The 23,772-nt window shown below is 37.1% G+C and overlaps 1 pseudogene; it reads right to left on the bottom strand.

The window, feature by feature from the left end:
* Positions 1–23,058: 23,058 nt before the first annotated feature.
* LOC123247565 lies at positions 23,059–23,330 on the bottom strand (annotated as a pseudogene).
* Between the last annotated feature and the right edge of the window lie 442 nt (positions 23,331–23,772).

The raw sequence follows: 23,772 nt of genomic DNA, 5'->3' as shown, positions 1-23,772 counted from the left end.
CTTTATGAATGTTGCCCTCCACCATTTTATCTAAGAAGATGGCAGGCAAGTGGGATAGAAGTTTGAAGGGTGGGTTATAAATCATCAGTTTTTCTGATGTAAGGTCTTTGTAGATCATGCTTCCCCCAAGAAAAAACAATTCCCTTCTCACCTAATCACAAAGAAGGGGGTGAGGGGAAATCTCTCAATAAGTCAGAGATGAGTAGTTCATTGAAGAAGAGTATGACTCTGGTCACTGGATTAGGGAACGCTTATCTCATGTCACTGATATTTATTCCCATTGTAGTGGCATCCAAAAACTTCAAGACGAGAGAATGCTAAGGCAAAAGAGGAGAGATCATGCCTACTTCCATAGCTGCTGAGAACAGAATGGTGCATCTCCTACCTCTATGCTTCCTGTTCTTCACTTGTTTTCTTACTGAGCCTCTATCCCATTCCTTATTTCCTTGTAAAAGAAAGTTTGTTCAATTTTTCTATTGGCTATACATTCTCAAAAAGAAAAAAAAGTTTTTGCAAAGATATATATTCGTGTGTGGGTGTTTTTTTTCTGGGGGGGGAGGGATGGTGGATGAAAAGAAACTGTGGAAAAAGAATCTGTGATTGAGCTGGGACAAAGAAAGAGAAAATGAAAATGTCTTTCTAATTTTCTTGTTCCACCTCCTTCTCCTGGCCTCCCACACCTCTCTCTCTTCTAGCTGGAAGTTTGAGATGAAGCAAAGAGGTTTTATTGATAAACATTTTTCTGTCTCATTAAAGATCATTCTCTGTTTTGTACAGTCACATGTTTTGGAGCTGGTTTAGTCCTAGGGAGCTGACTCTAATGAAAAAGCTAGGCTCCATTTTCTCACATTCTTTGACTTGTTAAATTCCCCACCCTGGCATTCCAAGGCAAGGATGATTTTCCTGGTGGCTCATTTTTAGGGCCTCTTCAAAAAGCAAGGGGGTTGGAATTAAAAAGATATTCAGTGTACAACAAAACATGAATCAGATATAGGAGAAAGGTAATTTATTCCTGCTATACAAGAAATACTAGACATAAAAGACTTACACGTATGCATTAATTGGAAATGATAACTCCTAACTATTGCTACAGTCTTCATGGAAGCTGATCCTCAGATTTTATCAGACCACAATGCAATATGTAAGATTGATAATTAGATACTTCATTTTACTTCAGGCTGGCACTATTCCAACAACTCTTAGGACATGTCCACTTCTAAACTGGCAATGGCTTGGGCCATTCTTTCCAATGTAGGAGTCTTTTTTGCCAGCAGTCCATTCCTACCACTGTTGTATCCAAGTGGTCATTGACGCCAAATGATGTTTGGATCTCTTGAACACACCAGTTTTCCTCTAAGCCTGGGCACATCCTTGGGAAGGACGTTTAGTCACCTACTCAGGAAAAGAAACATAAGGTAGAAAAAGAAACCATGGGCTACAACGCAGTCTCACCCAATTTAGCCCATATGTGGAAGCATGGAAAGAGCACAGAGAATACTATTTGTTATATGGGAGAGTCAAAGGCATTTCACAGTGCACACTCCTTAATGACCAGTTGAACAGTTCCCACAAAGTTTCCACATGCTCACCTGGAACTATAAATGGTTACTAAGCATGTTCCATGGGGATTAAAGCAATAACCACTCCCAAACACCCATCACTACAATTTTAACTTCTCTAGTGCAGAGGAAAGATTAAATGAATAATGGTCCTCTCGTGTCTTTTAGACACAAATGAGCCAATGATATTAGAAAGCAGGAAGCTAGATTGGGACAAATTGTATGAAAACCCCCTTGAAGGTATTGGCTTGGGGAAAATTACCTTTTTTGCTTCATTTATTGTGGCAGGTGCCAGGAAACTTATTTTTTCCACTCTGCCATAGTAAGTAACATCCAAAGGAGGAGCTGGAAAAAAGTGCCCAACTATTTAATGGTGGGGTCACACAGAGGAAGCCATTCACTTCTTTAGCCTAACTTCTTCACCCCTTAGCCCAGGTATATTCAGAAGGACCACTAGACTCGTGTAAAATATGAGCTTGACTAGCCCAGGGTCATGGAGAATGTAGTAGAAAGCAGCTCCAGAGTAATTAGAGCAGAGTTCTAAGCCCCAAGCCCCGTGGCAGAAAGGCCCTTGATAAAGACCAACCCATGGAAGCTCAAAAATAAAAAGAGAGAAAGGGGCTAAAACAAGGGGAAGCTATGGAGCCTTGGAGAAAGAGGAAGGTCTTAAAAAGACTTCACAGTTGGAGCAGCTCCAGAGTCCCTTAAAAGGTGTGTGTGTGTGTGTGGGGGGTCTAGTCCTGGCCATGACTCAGAACTGGCAGAACCTGCCCATGCCATTCAGTAGAGTCTGATGCATGCATAGATTTTTCCAATCTAGCCACTGAGGATCCTGAGATAAGTAAATCAAGGAAAACACTGAATACTCTGAGGAAGTACTTTACACTGAGAGACTCCTAGGTGGTAAATTCAGAGGAAGAGAGCTACCTCAGAAGAAGTCAGAATAAAGCCTGAGCAAAAAAAGGCTCCTATAAGGATTATAAGAGTACCTGGAAGACCTGAAAACAATACATTCAAAATGGAAGGGCTAGGATAGAAATAATTGAGAAAAGAATTTATATCATATTTTAGGAAGATCATTGATAAGCTGGATGGTGCCCAGATGGCCAGAACATTGCTGTTCACAAACAAGATAACAGCTTCCCACCCTGGTACCTAGCATGTCTCATCACAGAGTTTTAAAGGTTGAGGAAGTGGGGGTACTATCTGCTACCACAGAGTTTTCCTAGTGGCCTTTGAGAGTGGTATATGTGAATAATATGGGATAATGAAAGAATATAGTATTTAAACTCAGAAGACTTTGATTCAAACTCCTGCTCTTTCATCCCTTGGGAGAGTCACAATTTCGATTTTTTCAGATATAAAATGAGGGGAGCAGACACAGTCTCTTCCAGTTTTAGAACTATTATCCCATGACAACGAATTTAATACAATGATAATTCATGTTGTCTTATACATTATTCTTATTATATGTTTAAATTTGTATGTTGTCACAACATTTAAATAAATATAAGTAAATTATTTGCATAGATTTTAAAAGAAGTTTGAATGGCACAATATTTTTTAAATGCTGTACATTGCTATAGAATGTTTATAAACTACTGAGATAATGAGTGTGGGCTGTGTTGGGAAGGAATGATCAACCATTGAGCATTTGTGATTAGGGGAGTAATATGTACTTTAGGAAGATTAATAAGGAAGCAGTGTGTAGGAGAAGCAGAATTGAGGAAAGATTGGGGTCAGGGAGACAGCCAAAGAAGGTATTGTAATAGTGTATGTGGGAGATAATGAAAATCTGAACTAAGAAGGTGAAAGAAGGAATGGAAAAGAGGAAATGGATTCAAAAAACATTTTGGAGGTTGAAATGATAGGACTGTGAAGCTAATTAGATATGGGGAATGAGGGTAAAAGTGAAATCTAAGATGATTCTCACAGTGATGCTAGTGTGTTCTGGGAGAATGGTGGTTCCCTTGATAGGTATGATTAACTCTATGGAAGGAGATGCATTTCATTTTTCACATGTGGGATTTAAAGTGTGCAAGTCTATAGTTCAAGAAATCAGTTTTGACTATATGTGAATATTCGGAAATGATTTGCATGAATGTGTTATTTGAAGCTGTCCCAGTTGAAAAGATCATCAAAGCGTATGATGGAAATGATAGAGGACCAAGAAAAGAACCTGGGGAAATGTCTATATTTAGGATGCCTGCCATGAAGTGGGCTCCTAGATGCTTTCCAAGACACAGTAATGCTTCTTGTCAGGTACTTGTACTGCTGTACCAACTTTCTAATTGGTCTTGATATGCTGGCGCCAACTTGTACCGGCTTTTGAAATCTGATAAGTAAATTTTTTTAATGTGAGGTTTTACACTTTGGATATAAACAAATGCTACAAATTAGGGCTTATTTTACTCTTTTATTGATTATTTAGATCTTAAAAAGTAGTGGGGAAAATGCTAATCATGCAGCTTAAATTTAAGATCATCTTGGTTGTATATTTTCCCCAGAAAGCTAGTTGTTAAGCATTTACCAGCATACCTCCTCTCAAGTCCCATTCCAATCCATCTTATACTTAGTTGTCAAGGTGATTTTATTTTACAACAAAGATCTGGTCATATTATCCACTCGCTCTATGAATTCTAATTTTTCAGGATCAAATATAAAGTCCTCTGGCATTTAAAACTCTTCATTAACAGTTATTTGGACCCACTAGAAATTTGTTGTATAAATCTGAGAGTATTGGGATGGTGGTGAGTAACACTAAAGCACTGTGTGACACATTTATAAAAATAAAAATAAAGAGCTGTCCATTTTGTCCAGAGCGGAGGCTGTAACTTAAACCTTAGAAGATAGTATGATGCCAGGATAAGGAGAACGAAATTAACTTCTTTTCTCAGTGGCAGATCCATGTACTCAGAAGACCAGAGACAAAGAGATCATTGGAACTCTTGACACCAACTTTCTCAATTTCTCAATTTCCTCCTTCTAGTGTCTTCTTGTTAAAGCCTGATTGTTGTTGCCGTTTGTTCATCATTTTGACCATTAAGTGAATTGGATTTAAGTAAGGCAGATTTGCACAGTCTTTAGCTTCACTCTCTCTTCCAGAATCATAGTCCAGTGGCAAGAAAAAGTCAGGACAACTGCCAATAACTAAAGATGCCACAGATGATCTTGGCATCTTCCATGTCTGAGCAAGCTTGAAACACTCCACAGCACCTGCTTTAGCTGCTTTCATGACTGTTGGAATAAAATTTTCTTGTCTTTTCTGCTGGGAGAATTCTTCTCATGCTTGTGTTAGACAATCCCCTAAATCACTGATGGGTTTGAGTCCCGTCATTTACTCTCAAACTGGTTTAGTCCATCTGCTGAGAAGGTTTCACTTGGCAGTGGTGACTCCTCATGCTCCAACTTCTTGGAGTCACAGGTAAGAGTTGGGTGAAAGGTGGACACCCCATATACCCGTAAAGCCTGATAGAACAAAATTAGTGATTGGCTTTGGTCAAGTCTTTAGGCATGTTTCAGTAGGTACCAGGTAAGAAAGTATAAATGTAAAAGGTGTAGTATAGAGAGAAGAACACTGATTCTGGAATGAGAGGACTTGGGTTCAAATACCATCCCTGGTACTACCTTTGTGACCTCAGACAAAGCAGTTATCATCCTTGGTACTCAGTTTTCTGAGTACCAGTTTTTGAAAATGGAGGTAGATAGTCTCTCTGGTTACTTCCAAATCTAGATGTGTGATACTGTGATAATCTTCTCCCCTTGTCTGCTGGGTCATTAGGGGGTCCCCCAATGTCTCTGGACTTTTCTGCTCAGGATTGCCTAAAGCCCTGACCTTATATCACAGCTCTGCAAGGAGGCCCTTAAAACCAACGAGTCCTCACTAATTGTCTGTGATCTGGTGTTGACACATCTGAAAGGTCCGTTTAATGAGGGGCTTTGTGTATAGGAGGTGGTGATTGAGGGATATGTCCAGGTGTCAGGATGCCATGAGCATTTTCTTAGGTATTAACTCATCTCTTCCACCCTGAGCAGAAGGGTCACACACACAGACCTGGAAAGAGAAGTTGTTTTCCATTTCCATTGGCTGCACATGTTTTAAATCTGGCCTGGCTTTCTCAAGAAAGATAAGAATTCTCCTTCCTGATGCCATTACCTATCCATGGTAGGAATTGGGAATGTTTAGTCTGGGAAAGACTAAAAGAGGATATGATAGTTGTGTTGAAGTATTGAATGGGCAGGGTATATTCATAGCACAGTTGATCCTGGAGTCAGGAAGACATGAATTCAAATACAGCCTCAAACATTCTAGTTGTGTCATGCTGGACAAGTCACTTAACCTCTGTTGGCTTCTATTTTCCCAACTGTAAAATGGAGGTTGTAATAGCACCTACTTCTCAGGGTAGTTTTTAAGATAAAATGAGATAATAATAAAGTGCTTACTATAGTCCCTGGCATAAAAGAGGTGCTTAATAAATGATTTTTACTTTCCCATTTTCTACTGTTTTCTCACTGAGGGCAGAAACAGGAACAACACGTAGAAGGAGACAGAAGGCAGATTTAGACTTGATATTAGGGAAAAAATCACACAGCAATCAGAAATGACGCAAAGTAGATTGGGCTGTCTCAAGAGGTGGTGGGGTCGCTCACACTGGACATTTTAAAGAAATGGTAGATATGTCAAATGTACTATGGTGCCTGTAGGAATACTTATGTAACTTTGGGAAGTCATTCTAACTTTGTGAGTCTAGTCTATCATCTTTAATATAAGATTGGACTAAATTCTTTTTTTTTAATTGGGTCTCTCTGTGTTACCCAACTGGAAGTGTAGTGGTTTCAGAATGTAGGACCTGACTGCTATGAAAGCTTTGACCTTTTGTCTTTACACCTGGGCTAGTTCATCCCTCTTTAGGCACTCTCTACCCTTCTTATTGGGAGGCCTACTACAGGTCAGAACTTGCAAGCTAAAGAGATCTACTAGTCACAGCCTGTCCATTAGCAGTGGAGCATCATGCGTGCCACCATTTTTGACCTAAATTCTTTCCAATATTCCTTTTATCTCCATACCTATGAGGTGATGATTCAGAACTCTCAGAGTTATGTTGTAGTATCTCCCTGCAAATGTATTAACAGCTTGCTATAGGCTTTTTTTAGGCTCCAGTAAGGCTCAAAGCTTTGTAAATACACCCTGTGTTATTTCTATGGTTGTCAGCATTCTGGTATAGTGGATAGCAACATTAGATTAAAAAATCAGAAAGGTCTTGGTTAAAATTCTGCCTCAGATACTTGATGTGTAAACCTGGAAAATTATTTAATCTCTCTGGGCCTTAGTTTCCTCATTTATAAAATGAAGGAACTGGATTTGATGACCTCTAAGGTCTTCTCCAGTCTTAACTCCAAACTGATCTTTTATGATCACCTCTTCTTATCTTCCTATGCTATGGAGCCAGCTAATGCCAGCTTCAATTTTTTTTAATTAAAATATTTTCCCAATGATATGAAATAATTAACATTAAAAGTTTTCCTGAGTTTCAAATTCTCTCCCTCCATTTTGCTCCCTACTCTTATCAATAAGGTAAACTATTTGATAAACATTATATGTGTAGTCATACAAAGCCTATTTCTATATTACTCAGGTTATGAAAGAAAACTTAGACCAAATTCACCACCAAAAGTAAAGAAAGTAAAAAATAGTATGTTTTTATCTGCCTTCAGTTTCCATCACTTCTTTCTTTGCAGGTGGATAGAATTTTTCATCATAAGTTCTTCAGAATTGTCTGAGATCATTGTATTGTTGAGAATAGCTGTCATTCGTAGTTTATCATAATACAATATTGCGTCACTATTTATAATGTTTTCCTGGTTCTGCTCACCTCACTTTGCATCGGTTCATATAAATATTTCCAGGTTTTTTTCTGAAAGCATACTACTCTTTATTTCTTATAACACTATAATATTTCAACAAAATTACAGAACAACTTGTCCAGCCATTTCCCAGTTGATGAACATTCCTTCACTTTCCCATTCTTGCCATCACAAAAAGAGTTTATGTAAATATTGAGTCCTTATCTTTTCCTTTTTTTTGAATCCCTTTGGGATACAGCCCTTCTAGTGATATTTCTGGATCAAAGGGTATGCACAGTTTTAGAGCCCTTTGGGCAAAGCTCCAAATTGCTCTCCATGATGATTGGATCAATTCACAACTTCACCAACAGTCATTGGTATTTCAATTTTCCCACATTCCCTCCAGCATTCGTCATATTTGTCAGTCTGGTAGTGTGATTTTCAGGATTTCTAATTTGGTGTTAAATTGGGGATATAACATTTTTTTCTAGTTTTTTTAGTTGATTATCCAATTCATTTCATTGATCTTCTCTTCAATGAATTAATGTAAGCATTTAGAGATATGAAATTTCCCCTAAGTAATGGTTTGGTTGCATCCCATAAATTTAAGTATGTTGTCTAATTGTTGTCATTCTCTTTAATGAAATCAATGATTATTTCTATTATTTATTTTTTTAATCCACTCATTATTTAGGATTAGATTATTTAGTTTCCAATTAATTTAATCCATATTTCCACAGTCCTTTATTGAATGCATTTTTTAAATTGATAGGTTTCTATATCCAACTAGATGTATATTATTTTTTATTTGATCCAATTCTAATGAGAATAAAGTTCAAGTTGCTGCCTGCAACCTCCCCCATCTTCTGCTTCACTGTAAACTATAGCTTTCATGTCTCTTTAATGTGACAGAATTTACCCCATTCTACCTCTCCCTTCTCCCTTCTCCAAGTGCATCCCCCTTTCTCACTCCTTATTTTTCTGGATATTATTCTATCATAGTCAACTCACATACATTCTTTCTATCTATATATTCTTTCTAACATTCTTATAAGTTGAAAGCATCACCTTCTTACATAGGAATCTAAACAGTTACACATCTTTTAATCCCTTATGATTTCTCTATCCTATTTATCTTTTTGTGCTTCTTTTGAGTCATATATTCAAGTCATATTTTCTATTCAGCTTTGCTCTTCTCATCAGGAATGGTTGAAAATCCTCTATTTCATTGAATATACATTTTCCCCTCTTAAGGATTGTACTTAGCATTCCTGCATAAGTAATTCTTAGTTGTATTCCTAGCTTCTTTGTCCTCCAGAATATCATATTCTCAGCTTCCTGATCTTGTAATGTAAAAGCTGATAAATCTTGTATTATCATGACTGTGGTTCTACAATATTTAAATTATTTATTTCTGGTTGGTTGCAATATTTTCTCCTTGACCTGGGGGCTCTGGAATTTAGCTAGAATGTTTCTGGGAGTTTTCATTTGGGGATGTCTTCCAGGAGGTGACTGGTAGTCCTCTCCACGCCCCCCCCATTTCTATTTTATTATCTGATTCTAGGATATGAGAGAAGTTTTCCTTGATAATGACTTATAAGATGACATCTATGATCTCTTTCTGATCACAGCTTTCATAGAGTTCAATAATTTTAAAATTATATCTGCTATATCTATTTTCCAGGTCAGTTGTTTTTCCAACAAGATATTTCACACTTTTTGCTATTTTTTTATTCTTTTGATTTTGTTTTATTGTTTTTTAATGTGCTATGGAGTCATTAGCTTCTACTTCTCTAGTTCTAATTTTAAGAAATTATTTTCTCCAGTGAGCTTTTGTAACTCCTTTTCCATTTGGCCAATTCTAGTTTTAAGTAGTTCTTTTCTTCAATGAATCATTGCATATCTTTTTCCTTGCCAATTCTTTTTTTAAGAAGTTCTCTTCATTTTTTTTCTTGTGCCTCTTTTACCATTTAGCCTATTCTGATTTTTTAAGGCGTTATTTTCTTTAGTATTGTGTGTGTCTGTGTATGTGACTTTTTATTGTGATTTTCTTGCATCACTCATTTCTTTTTCCAATTTTTCCCCTCTCTTTTTTGATTAAAAAATCCTTTTTGAGCACATCGGACTGAGCATTTGTGTTTTGATCTTCTCTGTCATCATAGTACCTTTTGATGGTCAGGTTCTTTTTTTTTCCATCTTTACTCATTTCCCCCAGGCTATTTATTGATTATGAAAATTTAATTTGTGTTAAAGTTAGGCTCTGCTCCCAGGGCAAATGAGGCACTGTCTCAAGCTTCAGGTTTTTTTATGCTGCTATTTTTAGAACTGTTTCTAAGGATCAGTAATTTTTTAGTTCTTTCAAATTGTTATGGTCTAAGGAGAGGTATGGTCACTGCTCTCATGGCCTATGCTTTTGTCAATGAGCAATCAGAAGTACTCTTTTCTTCCCTGGAACTGTGACCAGGGTCCCTGTTCCTGTTAGTGTTCCTCCTTGTCCTAGAACTGCAACCCAGAACCATAGATAGGCAATGCAAGAGAATCCTGCTCCTTTCACTTAATAAAGGGTCTCTGTAATCTCCTTCTGACCAACTATCAGACCACCTTACTTCCTGTCAGCTGAGAGTTCTGGAAACAGAGATTTAGTTGCAGCCAATACCTGTTGCTTTCTTGCCAGGCTGCAACTTGAGCTGGACTGTGTTCCATTCTAACTATAATGAAACATCTTTCTTGATGACTTTCTAAGTTGTCTTTAGATAGAAAATTATTTCATTCCATGCTTTTGTTGGTTCTGCCACTCCAGAATTCATTTGGAAGTATTTTTAATGTTAGTTTGAGGGGAATTATGGAGAGTTCAGGTCACACCTCTGCCTCTATTCTGCCATCTTGGCTCCACATAAAACTATTAGCTATCATTTGCTAAATTTTCAATGTGAGCATTTGCCTTTTGAAAATTGGCAAACACTACAAATCAGGACCTGATTTATTGATTTATTGAATGTCTACAATTAAGAAATCAATGGAAAAATGTTAATGATTAAGATTAACCTTAGAAATATATTAGACATGCATTTTTATCTTCCTCCAGTGAGTTGTTAAATATTTACCAGCATACCCCTTGTGTAAGTCAAACCCTTCTAGCCTTGATTAGTATTAGTTTTTTAGGAGCCATACTAAACACAAGGGTACTCCTAAACAGACAAGTTCCATAAATAGAAAAATGATTTATAATGCAGATAGACTAGAAGGGGAAGAATCTGTCTTAAAAGTTGATTCACCCTGAGGGTTCCTCCAAAAAGTGAATTTTCCTAATTTCTTTATTTAATCATAGTTTGAAATATTAACTACTTACCTTAGAGGATTTTAACTGAGGCAAAGAAGTATAAAGTGTTAAAAGTCAAGTTCAAGATAAGCATCAATCAAAAAAAGAACATAAAAAATTATGAACTCAGACTCTGAATTACATAGTTTTCAAGGTATAAGCATTCAGCTTTAACATAGCATTTTCAGTTTTTTTTCCTACAAAGTTACAATCTTGCTAATCAGACTAGATCCACCTTTATTCAGGTCCTCACCATTTTGTCCTGGACATTGCAATAGCCTACTAATTGGTATCTCTGTCAGTTTTCTGTCTCTTCTACAACCCCCAAATTGATATTTTTTAATGCAAGATTGACTGTAGTTTCCTTCCTCAAGAAGATTCAGTAGTTCCTTACTGCCTTTAAATTATCCCTCTCTTTGGTATTAAAACCTTTCATAATCTTCTTGACCTAGCCTCTCTTTCCAAGATGTTTACACATAACTCTCTGTCATGCACTCTGTATTCAAGCCAGACTGACCCATTTGTTGTTCCTCGAATAGAACATTCCATCTCTGACCTTTTCCTCAGGCTGTCCACCACGTCTAGAATGCTTTCTCTCTTCACCTCTGACTCTTGGAACTCTCAGCTCCCTTCAAGGCTTAGCCTTCAAGAGTCCTTTGTAATTAATGCCAACTCTTTACCCCAATGATATTTAGTTTTTTATATGTAGTTTGCATTTACTTCAATATGTACATCTGTTTTCTTCCCAATCCCAATATAATGTAATCTCCTTGATATTGGGAATTGTTTCATTTTCCATCTTTGTATCTCCAGTGCCAAGCACATAGTAGGTATTTGATGTTTCCTGAATTGAAGTAAAAAAAAATCAATATCTGAAGTTCTCACTATTAGTGTGCATCAAGTTTATTTTACTTATCTCCAAAAGTGTCCTCTTACATCTTCAAACTATCACTTTAACAATAATATATTAATGCTTTCAATATGCAAAGCATTATTGGCAACTAAGGAGTCCAAGTTTTTTTTTTTTTTTAAGATCTAGCTCTTCAGGAACTTACACTTTTTTTGGGTGTTTGGGCAATACAGATGTGACATGGAGCAAGGAAAAAGTGCTCTAAGAAAAATTGAGGAAGAAATTGGGGAAATCAGAGAAGACTTCATAGAAGTGGTAGCACCTGAGCTGAATATTGAAAGAAGAGAAGGCTTCTAAAAGGAATAGGGAAGAAGGAATCATATGTTGCAGAACATTCTGGGCAAGAGATTAGAGTTCAGTATGGGATGAGATTAGCAGAAGCAAGAGACAGACATGTCCAGAGAACAGTGTAGGGAACAACTAATGGTTCCCTTTGGGTTTGGAATATAGAGTATATGAAGGGTGCTACTTTGAAATAAAGCTAGAAAGGTTAATGGAGCCAGGTAGTAGAGGGCTTAAAATTCCAGGCTAAAGCATTTATATTGTATTTTAGCCCCTGAAGGCTTTTGATTAGGGGAGTGATGCAATGATTGATGAAGTTTGTGGGGTATATGGGGTGTTCAGGGAGGACTAGCACATCTGGTGTGAGGGCTTACTGATTCATCCACCTCTGGTGCCCATCTGCTCCCCAGCTCTCACCTGTGGCTTCAAGAAACTATCAGCACACATTGTGTCCACACTCTGGTAAAACCATCTTGGCAGACAAGTTAAACCAGACTGACTTTAACTGATAGCCTCAAACCTGTCAGTAACTTAGGGGGATGTCTATTCTGAGTATGTGAAGGCTTCTCCTGGAAGAATGGGTGGATGAGAACATATTGTCCCAATGGTCATGAAGGTAGACGAAGCAGGGGCAGTGGAGCTCCTAGATCTTGGATGCTATCTTGGTCATCTGCTGTGTCCTAGGCCATCACCAGTTGTCCTTAAGTGCCTGGCCATTGACCTTTGATGACTCTGGAAGAGAGAGTGAGGCTGATGACTTTGTGCAACTATTCATTTATTCCATAGTCTAATCATCATCCCATGATGTCAGTCCTTGCTGGAAATGAAGGATGAACAACAAGATGGAGTTTATGGCAGGGTGGATGATTCCCTTGTAGATTAACAGTCATTGGTTTGAATTAGATTATCAAGCAGCAGACCCTAAGGAAATAGTCCAGATATACTTCAGTAAAGGGGGCTGGCCCAGGGAAGGAAAGAAGTATGAGCCCAATGCCTAGAGTAAGGAAGGTCTGAGTGGTCCTTCAGAGGAAAGCTCAAAATGGCTAAGTTCTAGTATGACAAACTGCCTACCTGTGACAATTCTGACAGGGTCTATTCCTGTATGTATTTAGATACCATTGTCACTTTTGAGCCCCCTAAACATTTAGAATTCCTTACTATGGCATATTTTAGGAGGCAGTAAAGAGTGTCTGTCAGAATAATTTTGAGATCCCTACTCAATGAATTGGTATTTCCTCAGTTCATTTTGATGAGTGACTGTTAGTGGGTGATGAATGATAGAATTAAATTTGATTTAGTTAGCAGATACTGTTAGAATAGGAGTTATATAGATTGGAATTAATTAACCCACTATGTATTGATGGTTATATTACTTATATTTAGTTGATAGGGTAGATTTATGCCTTATAAGATATAAATATTCTCATTGGAGAATAATAATCCAAAAACCAGTTTCCCTATATTTTTCTGTTCTTTCTTTTCGTACCTAATGTTAAACAAGAAACAAATAAAACAAAAAATCAACTTTTTGGTGAAATACATATACTCTTCTGAAACAATGATAATCAACTGATTTTACATCACATATTAATGAACATATTCAGTATTTTATTGCAGGCCAATAAAAAGCCGGCTTTTCAGGCTTATAATTACTTTTGGCCACTTTGTAATGCTTCCATACTTCCTACACAGATGGTTTACTGCATGTCTTTAATGATGAGGAAATTGAAGCCCAGAGAAGCTACTAACATGATGTAGGCAACATATGATAGCGTTAGAATGCTAACCACACTTTACCAAGTCCAAATCTAGTATTCTTTTTTTTTCCTTTGTACCATGAGAGAGTCCCATCCCATTGCAATCCGATTTCTTCAACAAACCTTTGGGACTGCTTTATGGAACTCATAAGCTCTGACAAATGTGTTTTGAGAAACACTGATCATAATCATTGTTCGCTTTTGTTTAAATAGTGCTTTATAATTTTACAACATGCTTTTCTTTTTAAAGTGAATAAAATGGCAGAGATGAACACTAAAGTTTTTTAAGGAGGGCTAAAAGATGATCTAGTTCAGGGTCTTCTAACCTTTTATGGATATTGGCATCCTTTTTTAATCTGGCGAATCCTATGGACCCCTTCTCAGAATCATGTTTTTAAGTGCATAAAATAAATTATGTAGGATTATGAAGAAATCAATTATATTGAAAGTGTTATTAAAATAAAAAAATAGCTCAGTTTGCAAACCACAGATAAAGAACTCGTGATCCAGTCCAATCCACTCAATTTATAAATAAGAAAACTGAGGCTCATGGATGGGAAGTACCTTATTTGTGGTGATAGAGCTAGTAAGCAACAAAGTTGTGATAAGATCCCAGGCCTTTGGACTCTCAGTTCAGTGCTCTTTTCTCTCCATCACTACTCTTCTTACTTCTGGAATGCATACTGCCCATTCCTGAGTGAAAGGCTTGTCATGGTTGACAGTGCCTGAAGATTCCTTGGCATAATTCATGCAGCTGATTGCCAGTATGATATATACATTTGCTAAAAATTCAGAGCAATTGGGGATTTATCTGATTCTAGTTGCCTTTCTTTATCTTTCAAAGACCTGGAGTCAAAGTTGAGAAATAGAATTTTTATTGTCTTATTTATTTTCTATCTTAAGTTAGAGTGAAGGGGATATTTGAATAGAAATCAGGCTTGTTTTCAATGTATTAAATCTTCTCATGGTTGTAAATGAACTTGCTTCTGGGAGGATATATTTCACAGGAAGGAATTTTTAAAAATACTTACTTCTGTATAAGAATTTAAACAAGCATAATCTCCAAGACAGAAGAGCAGCCAGGGCTAGGCACTTTGGGTTAAGTGCCTTGTCCAGTGTCACACAGCTAGGAAGTATCTGAGGTAGATTTGAACTTGGGACCACCAGACTCCAGGCTTGACAGTCTCTTCACTGAGCCATTTAGCTGCCCCAAGGAAGGAATTCTCCTCATCATTTTCCACCCTGCTCCTTTCCTGGACTCATCATCTCCAGAAATTCATCATTCAACAAGATGAAATTAATTTGGAAACACAGCATCAATTCACCCTAGGGCTCTCCCCTCCCTCTGTTTGGAGAGGACAACTAGGAGTGCCTCCCTGATCTTTTACCATTTAAGGAGGGAATCTAGGAAATTCCCATCATTTCCCACCCAGCTGCTTTCAAGAAACTCCTCATTTTACAAAATGTAATCAACTCAGAAACTCACACCTTCATTTCCCACATCTCCTGAGGTAGCTTCCTCTTCTCCATTTTCTTCTTTTTATGTGTTGTCTACCTGGGTGGACTGCAAGCTCCTTGAGGGCAGGGACTATCTTTTCCCTTTCTTTGTCTCCTTAGCCCTTATTAAAGTATGAACTTAAAAAAAATACTGATTTCTACCATTCTGTATTCCTCTGTTGTGTGGGTGGGAGGAGCCCTTTTTCTATTGACTGTGTACCCGGATTTGGTAGACTTTAACACTGTGTCTTTGGCATCCCAAAGATAAAGGTCTGATTAATTCATTTCATGGGGAAAAGACCACCTTCCCCTTCTCCATTAGGTACCATGGCCCCGAGAAGCTGGGTTTAGGGTTTTGGTCTTATTTCATTTCTCCTTTTCACTTCTGGGTGCAGAGAATAATCCTGCAGCAGGGAGTTTGAGCCAAGGTGACTTTAGAGCTTGGATTCCAGGCTATATGTTGCTGCCAGCCAAGCAGAGAAGCCTTGAGAAGCCAGGGTGCTGGGATCAAGTCCAAGGGGACTTTGATCTGGGTGAGACTATGCTTATAGGAATGAAATTAAACTATGAACCTAATTTCCCTCTCTTTTCCAGAGACCTTAGAAGTGCAGGAGAGATTATGCCCCCTAGGATTTGGGGGTTGGGATGGGAATAGAGACCCTGAAATGTTTTCATGTTTGCTCTTGCTGTAGGTTTGAGGGAAGCATTAATTTATAAAGGTTAATCTGACTGTTTAATGGTCAAATGCACCTGTGATGTTAAAATTCTCTAAAATTCCCTGGTTTCCCTAAAAATGAGGGAACACAACATGTAAGGAGCTTGTCCCAATGACAAAGTCTCCTTAAAGGTACCAGAGAACCATGAGGGAGGAGTGAAACATAATACACCTGGCTCTGGCAGTGGGGGACCAGAGAATCATTGTACTGAGTACAACCATAGTGTCCTAAGTTCTCATAATAAAAGGGCCTAGTTTTACTTTTGAGGGAGTTCTAATTTCTCTGACTCATGACCTGTACCCAGAAAATATGGGAAAATCTCAAACTGGCACCCTTCCATTCACTGACACCAGCTTTCCTTTCAAGAATAGTCTATAGAATTAAAGCAGGAAACTTTTATTGGAAAAATCCAATAAAACAAAATAAAACTTCAAAAAAAACACTCTTCAGAAAATAACTCTCTGCCTTCTCTTTGGGCTGATTTTATTGCCATAGACATGGTGAATATCACCTTTGCCTGAAGAACTTACTATAAGAAGTGTGACAAACACAAAATGGATAATTTGGATTATATAAAATTTAAAATTTTATGTACAAACAAAACAAGTAAAGTAGAAAGCTGAGGAAATGGTTTTACAGCAATATTTCCAATAGAAGTTTTGTTTTTCATATATATAAAGAACTGTCAATTTATAAAAATACATTATTTTCCAATTGATAAATATTGAAAGGATAGGAATAGGCTATTTTCAGATGAAGTAATCAAAGAAATGCTCTAAATTACTCTTGATCAGAAAAATGCAAATTAAAACAGCTCAGAGATACTACCTCATATCTATCAGATTGGCCATTATGGCAGCAAAGGTAAATAACAAATGTTGGAGGGGATTGGGGAACATTGAGACACTAATGTACTGCTAGTGGAGTTGTGAATCGGATACAACCATTCTGGAGAGCAATTTGAACCTATGCCCAAAGGCTCTAAAACTATATATATTCTTTGGTCTAACAATGACACTACTAGGTCTGTATTCCAAAAACTTTTTGAAATGGGAAAAGCACCTATTGTACAAAAATATTTATAATACCTTTCTGTCTTAGTAAAGAATTGAAAATTGAGGGGTTGCCCATCAGTTGGGGAATAGCTGAAGGTGTGATATATAATTGTGATATATAATTATAATGGAATACTAATATGTTATAAGAAATGACAGGATGAATTTCAGAAAAACCTGGGAAGACTTAAAATGAACTGATGCAAAGTGAAAGATAAGAACCAGAACTCTGTACACAGTAACAGCAGTATTTTTTATAAAGAACTGTGAATGACCTATTTATTCTCAGAAATACAGTGATCTAAAATGATTCCAAAGACTCGGGATGAAAAATATCATAGATCTCCAGAGAAAGAATTGGTGGAATCTGAATCCAGACAGAACACTTTTACTTTCTTTCTTCTTTCTTTTCCTTTGAGATTTCTTCCACAAAATAACTAATGTGGAAAAATGTTTTACTTTACATGATTGTACATATAAAATCTCTAACAGATTGTTTACAGTCTCAGGGAGTGAGGAAGGGTGGGAGAAAGTGAGTGAGGGAGAAAAATTGTAATTCAAAATAAAGAAAAAAGAAGGTTAAAGTTGCTTTTACATGTAATTGGGTGAAAATAAAATATTATTTAAAATATATGGCAAACACAAGTGTTGGGAAATGATGTATTACAAGAAGGGTAAGTTCTTCCTATATCAAGGGAAAAGACACTATGACAAGAGCAGAGGGTCTATGATGGTCAAACATAACCAATTAAAACTTTTTTTTAAATCCCAAAGAAGATTATACTGAGACTTGAACATGTTGAGTCCAACTGCAGATCTAAGAGGATACTGATTATTTTTTTTAACTCTTACCTGCTTTCTTGGAATCAATACTATGTATTGGTTCTACAGCAGAAGAGCTGTAAGGGCTAGACCATGGGGGTTAAGTGACTTGCCCAGGAAGTGTCTGAAGCCAGATTTGAACCTAGGACCTCCTGGTTCTTCCACTAAAATGCTTAGTGGGAGATGTGGGATTTGTAAGATTAAAATTAATACCCAATAACTCCAAGTATTATATTTTATAAGACTTACTAATAATCACTTGAGTAGAGGAAATAAAAAGACAAAAGCAGAAGTAAAACCTGAGTAAAGAGCAGTTTTTCCCTATTGGGGTAGCAGGAGAAGAGAGAGTGTAAGAGGGCAGGGTTACAAAAACTCCAAAATGTAAGGACATAATGTGAGGATGAAAATGGGATTCTGGGAAATGGAGTCGTAGGGTACAAAATTAGAATTACACAATTCCCCCTGTGATTTCAATGGAAAATGAGCATGTAGAAAGCTCCCAGATTTACATGCTTAGTTTCCTCATGGAATCAGTACACATAACCAACTTAAAATATCTTCAACAAGAGTTACATACAATATTACACTCTCTAAGGGGAAATTACAATAATTTAGGGATTAAAGGGAAATAACAGAGGAAAAGATCAACACCAATGATTGCTAAATTGACAAAAAACCAATTAGGGGCAGTCCCCTTTGGCATAAAAGTGTACATTCAAAATAAATGTGTTCAACCACCCACAGTTCAAATCACCAAAGTTCACTCTGGATCTTTCGGTGCAGTGTGAGGTTTCTGCAGGCATCTTCATGGCACTTTCTTGAAACAGTTCACTTTCTGGATTTGGGGAGGTAGTAAGTTTCTTATTCTAAAATTATTCTCAAAAGAATTTAAACTTTGCATTAAATACAGATTTGAACTTGAGTCTTCTGAATCCAAATTGGATTTTATACTACTTGACTTCCTTATCACTCCTAGCTAGGTATTGCTTTCTCAATGTTCTTTCCATTTTTCCATTGGCTCCTACTATTGTGCATCATCAGACACTACCAAGATGTTCTCAAACCCAAAACTCTCCTTTGGGACAGATGGGATCTTTCTCTGTCCTTGGTCCAGGAAAGGTCCAGAAAGTACTCTAGTCCCCTATCTGGTTGGAGATCCATTTATTCTTGGATTCCATATTAGGTGGAAGACTAAGGACTTTGTCTTACAGAGTCAGTTCCATTTTGTCACCATTCCTATGACTTCTGATTTCACAAACTAGCCCAATGAGAAGGGTCCAGTTGCCCTCCAAATTCAAGAGTCACTGTGTAACTTCAGGTAATTTATTTTATTTCTATTTATTTATTTGAAATTTTTATTTTTATTTTGAATACTTTCCCATAGTTACATGTTTCATATTCTTTCCCTCTTCTCCAACCCCCCCCAAACCTCCCTTAGCCAACACACAATTCCACTGTGTTTTACATGTATCATTGATTAAGATCTAATTCAATATTGTTGATAGTTGGACTAGAGTTATCATTTAGCGTCTACATCCCCAATAATATCCCCACCAGCCCATGTGTTCAAGCAGTTGTTTTTCTTCAGTGTTTCTACTCCCACAGTTCTTCCTCTGAATATGGCTAGTTTTCTTTCTCATAAGTCCCTCAGCATTGTTCTGGATCCTTACATTGCTGGTAGAAGAGAAGTCCTTTATGTTTGATTATACCACATTTTATCAGTTTCTGTATACAATGTTCTCCTGGATCTGCTCCTTTCACTCTGCATCAACTCCTGGAGGTCTTTCCAGTTCACATGGAATTCCTCCAGTTCATTATTCCTTTGAGTACAATAGTATTCCATCACCAACAGATACCCCAATTTGTTCAGCCATTCCCCAATCGAAGGACATTCTCTCATTTTCCAATTTTTGGCCACCACAAAGAGCACAGCTATAAATATTTTTGTACAAGTCTTTTTCCTTATTATCTCTTTGGGGTATAAACCAAGTAGTGCTATGGCTGGATCAAAAGCAGATATCTTTTAAAGCCCTTTGGGCATAGTTCCAAATTGCCGTTCAGAATGATTGGATCAATTCACAACTCTACCAGCCATGCATTAATGTCCCGATTTTGCCACATCCCCTCCAACATTTACCACTTTCCTTTGCTGTCATGTTAGCTAATCTGCTAGGTGTGAGGTCATACCTCAGAGTTGTTTTGATTTGCATTTCTTTAATTATAAGAGGTTTGAAGCACTTTTTCATGTGTTTGTTGATAGTTTTGATTTCTTTATCTGAAAATTGCCTATTCATGTCCCTTGCCCATTTATCAATTAGGAAATGGCTTGATTTTTTATACAATTGATTTAGCTCCTTATGTATTTGAGTAATTAGACCTTTGTCAGAGTTTTTTGTCATAAAGATTTTTTCCTAATTTGTTGCTTCCCTTCTAATTTTGTTAGCATTGGTTTTGTTTGTACAAAACCTTTTTAGTTTAATGTAATCAAATTATTTATTTTACATTTTGTAATTTTTTCTAACTCTTGGTTGGTTTTAAAGTCTTTCCTTTCTCAGAGATCTGACAAGTATACTATTCTGTGCTCACCTAATTTACTTAGTTTCCTTCTTTGTATTCAAGTCATTCACCCATTATGAATTTATCTTGGTATAGGGTGTGAGATGTTGATCTCAATCCAGTCTCTCACATATTGTTTCCAATTTTCCCAGCAGTTTTTGTCAAAAATGGGTTTTTTTCCCCAAAAGCTGGGTTCTTTGGGTTTATCATAGACTGTCTTGCTGATGTCGCTTACCCCAAATCTATTCCTCTGATTCTCCCTTTTGTCTCTTTGCCAGTACTATATTGTTTTGATGACTGCTGCTTTATAGTACAGTTTAAGATCTGGTACTGATAGGCCACCTTCCTTTATGTATTTTTCATTATTATCCCTTGATATTCTTGGTCTTTTGTTCTTCCAAATGAACTTTGTTATAGTTTTTTCTAATTTAGTAAAAAGTTTTTTGGTAGTTTGATAGGTATGATGCTAAATAAGTAAATTAATTTGGGTAAGATGGTCATTTTTATTATGTTAGCTCATCCTACCCATGAGCAGCACTCAATGTTTTTCCAATTGTTTAGATCTAGTATTAATTGTGTGGAAAGGGTTTCATAGTTGTGTTCATATAATTCCTGTGTTTGTCTTCGCAGATAGATTCCTAAGTATTTTATATTGTCTAGGGCAACTTTTTAAAGAGGGGGCCAAAAGAAAGGAAATGCTTATCTGTCAGTCTGTTTCTGACAACTCTTTCAAAGTTTCATTGTATTGTATCCTACTCATTGTATTCATCAAATTAGGAATAATGTCCTGTGGCTGGATAGAACATTTCAGGGGGCTGCATCTGGCCCGTGGGCGGTAGTTTGCCCATCACTGATTTAGATGAAAGCATGTGGTTTTTATTCATTCATTTTAGTTCTGGATGACTCTCCATGACCCATTTGAGTGTTCTCCTGACAAAGATACTGAAGTAGTTTGCCATTTTCTTTTCCAGATCATTTTACAGATGAGGAAACTGAGGCAAAGAGAGTTAAGTGCCTTGCCTGGGGTCATACAGTTAGGCAGTATCTGGAGGCCAGATTCAAAATTGGGAATATGAATTTTCTTCTTCTTTAATATGCAGAAGCCAGAAAGCCAGGACAGATAATTAAAATGTTAGAGGATAGGCAAATATCTTGGGAATCAAAAACATTGGATCCATTAAAAAAAATCAGATCTATGACTTCATTGGTATAGGGAACTCTCCATGAAGAAACTCCCTCTATTGATGTACACTGGCACCTGTTCTGAATTCACAGTCTTAAAGTCACTCAGCTCCCCTTGCCTGGCGTTTATCCCTCTTCTGCCTTGGAGCCAAGACACAGTATTGATTCTAAGATGGAAGGTAAGGGTTTTTGACCCTGGGCAAGTCACTTGACCCCCATTGCCTACCCTTACCACTCTTCTGTCTAGGAGCCAAGACACAGAAGTTAAGGGTTTAAAATAAAAAAAAATTAAAAAAAAAAAAAGAAATGAAATGATTTGCCAGGGGTGGCAGAGCCAGCATGTATCAGACCTTGAAGTCAGCTTTTCCTGACTCTGATATTGGTGTTCTTTTTACTATACAGTGTGGGATCTTGAAGACAAGATGAAATATCAGAGCAGTAAATGTAAAGTCTTACATCTGAACTTTCTTTTTAACAGCAAAACCCATAACTATAGATGGTTGAGACATGGCTAGACAATATGGTATATGAAAAGGACCTGGGAGGTTTTTAGTTTATTTTTACGTCAATATGAGTGTAAAAAGGTAAAAAACAGAAACAAAAGCAAAAAAAAAAAACCCAACAACTCTACCCACTAATTTGAGTAGGCCACATTATGAGAGGAGGCACAGTATCCATAAATAGAAAAGTGATATACTCACTCAACCACTGTACTTAGTTGTAGGCACCACACTTTAAGAAGGAAGCAAGGGAGGAAAGAAGAATTCATTAAATACCTACAATATTCCAGGCACTTTGCTAAGCACTATATCAGTATCTCCTCTGATATTCCCAACAACTTGGAGAAGTTGGTGCTATTTTTATCCCCATTTTACAGCTGAAGAAACTGAGGCACACAGAAGTTAAGTGACTTGTCTACGGTCACACAGCTAGTACGTATCAGAGGATAGATTTGACCTCAGGCATTCCTGACTTCATCTTGGTACTCTGTCCACTGAGCTACATAGCTGCCTCATGCATTATCTGTGGAGGATCAACAGAAGAGCAATCAGGGTATTTGAGATCCTTGAGACCATGCCAATCACAAGGCTAACTTGAAGCAATTGGTAATGTCAGGGTGGACAAAAGGAGGCATATTTCTTTATTTCTTTGTTTCAAACACTTCAGTTGAAAGAGGACCTTTAATTTAGGTGGGGCATGATAGCTGTCATCAATGATTATGAAGGCTGTCATTTGAAATAGAGATTTCACTTTGTCTTTGACTTGGGTACCACTTACTAGAGATTTTCAAAGGAAGGCTGAAGGGCCACTTATTGAGGATATTGTAGAGGGGATTGCTGTACAGGTGATATTGGAATAGTTGTTCTCCAAGATCATTCTAAGCTCTGAGATGCTATGATGTTAGTAAATGTTTTTTGAATAGCAACATTATTCAATTTCATTTTACAGAGACTGAAACCCTTTCTTTTTTGGGTCAACAGTTCTTTTTTTAAAAATCACATAAATTAATCCATTCATTATTGGACTATAGGCTATAGATATTTGACAAGGTGATAATTTTACTGGCCTTCCAATTCCTTCAGTCTCCTGCTGGCACATCTGACCATGACTTCAGAGGTCATATTGTAAATGCATGAACCACCAGCTACTGTTTTCATACAGGGTCTACCATTTAAGATCCTCATGACTCATTTCTTCATTTTCATCTTACTGCAAAAAGAAGAAGGATATTTGGCATGCTGGCTAATTTCAATTTTCTTCATAATTTTTCTGAGGGATGATGGACTCCATGTCTACCATTAAATCTGACTTTCTTGGTACATTTAGCCATGGTGCCTGCAGTAAGAGAGACTCACTAGAACTTTTCAACGAGGCAGGGAGCACATAGCACATGCCAACAAGGGAAATTCCACTGGCTGCCTTTAATTATAATTTGAACTCATAGAAGTCTTTCAACCACAGAGTTTGAAGTCGAAATCTCTAATATTAATGAAAAATAACATATTCAGGGGAGATTTGCCAAACAGAAGAAAAAATATGATGTGGTAGAAAGAACAAGGGCTCAGTGGCACTAGAAGACTTTAAGTTTAACTTTACCAGTTACTTGCTGTGTGAACAATATCTCAACCTCTCTGAGCCTCAGTATTTTTTTACTGTTAAATGACAATAATAATTACATGAAGGATGTCAGAGGATTGTTATGATATTTTTAGACACATGTAGCAGTAAAATGCTACATGAGTGCCATTTTCATTATTTTGGTTTATTAGTTA

This window comes from Gracilinanus agilis, chromosome 4 (genome assembly GCF_016433145.1).
Source record: "Gracilinanus agilis isolate LMUSP501 chromosome 4, AgileGrace, whole genome shotgun sequence".
Classification (NCBI taxonomy): Eukaryota; Metazoa; Chordata; class Mammalia; order Didelphimorphia; family Didelphidae; genus Gracilinanus; species Gracilinanus agilis.
This window is presented reverse-complemented; position numbering and strand designations above follow the sequence as displayed.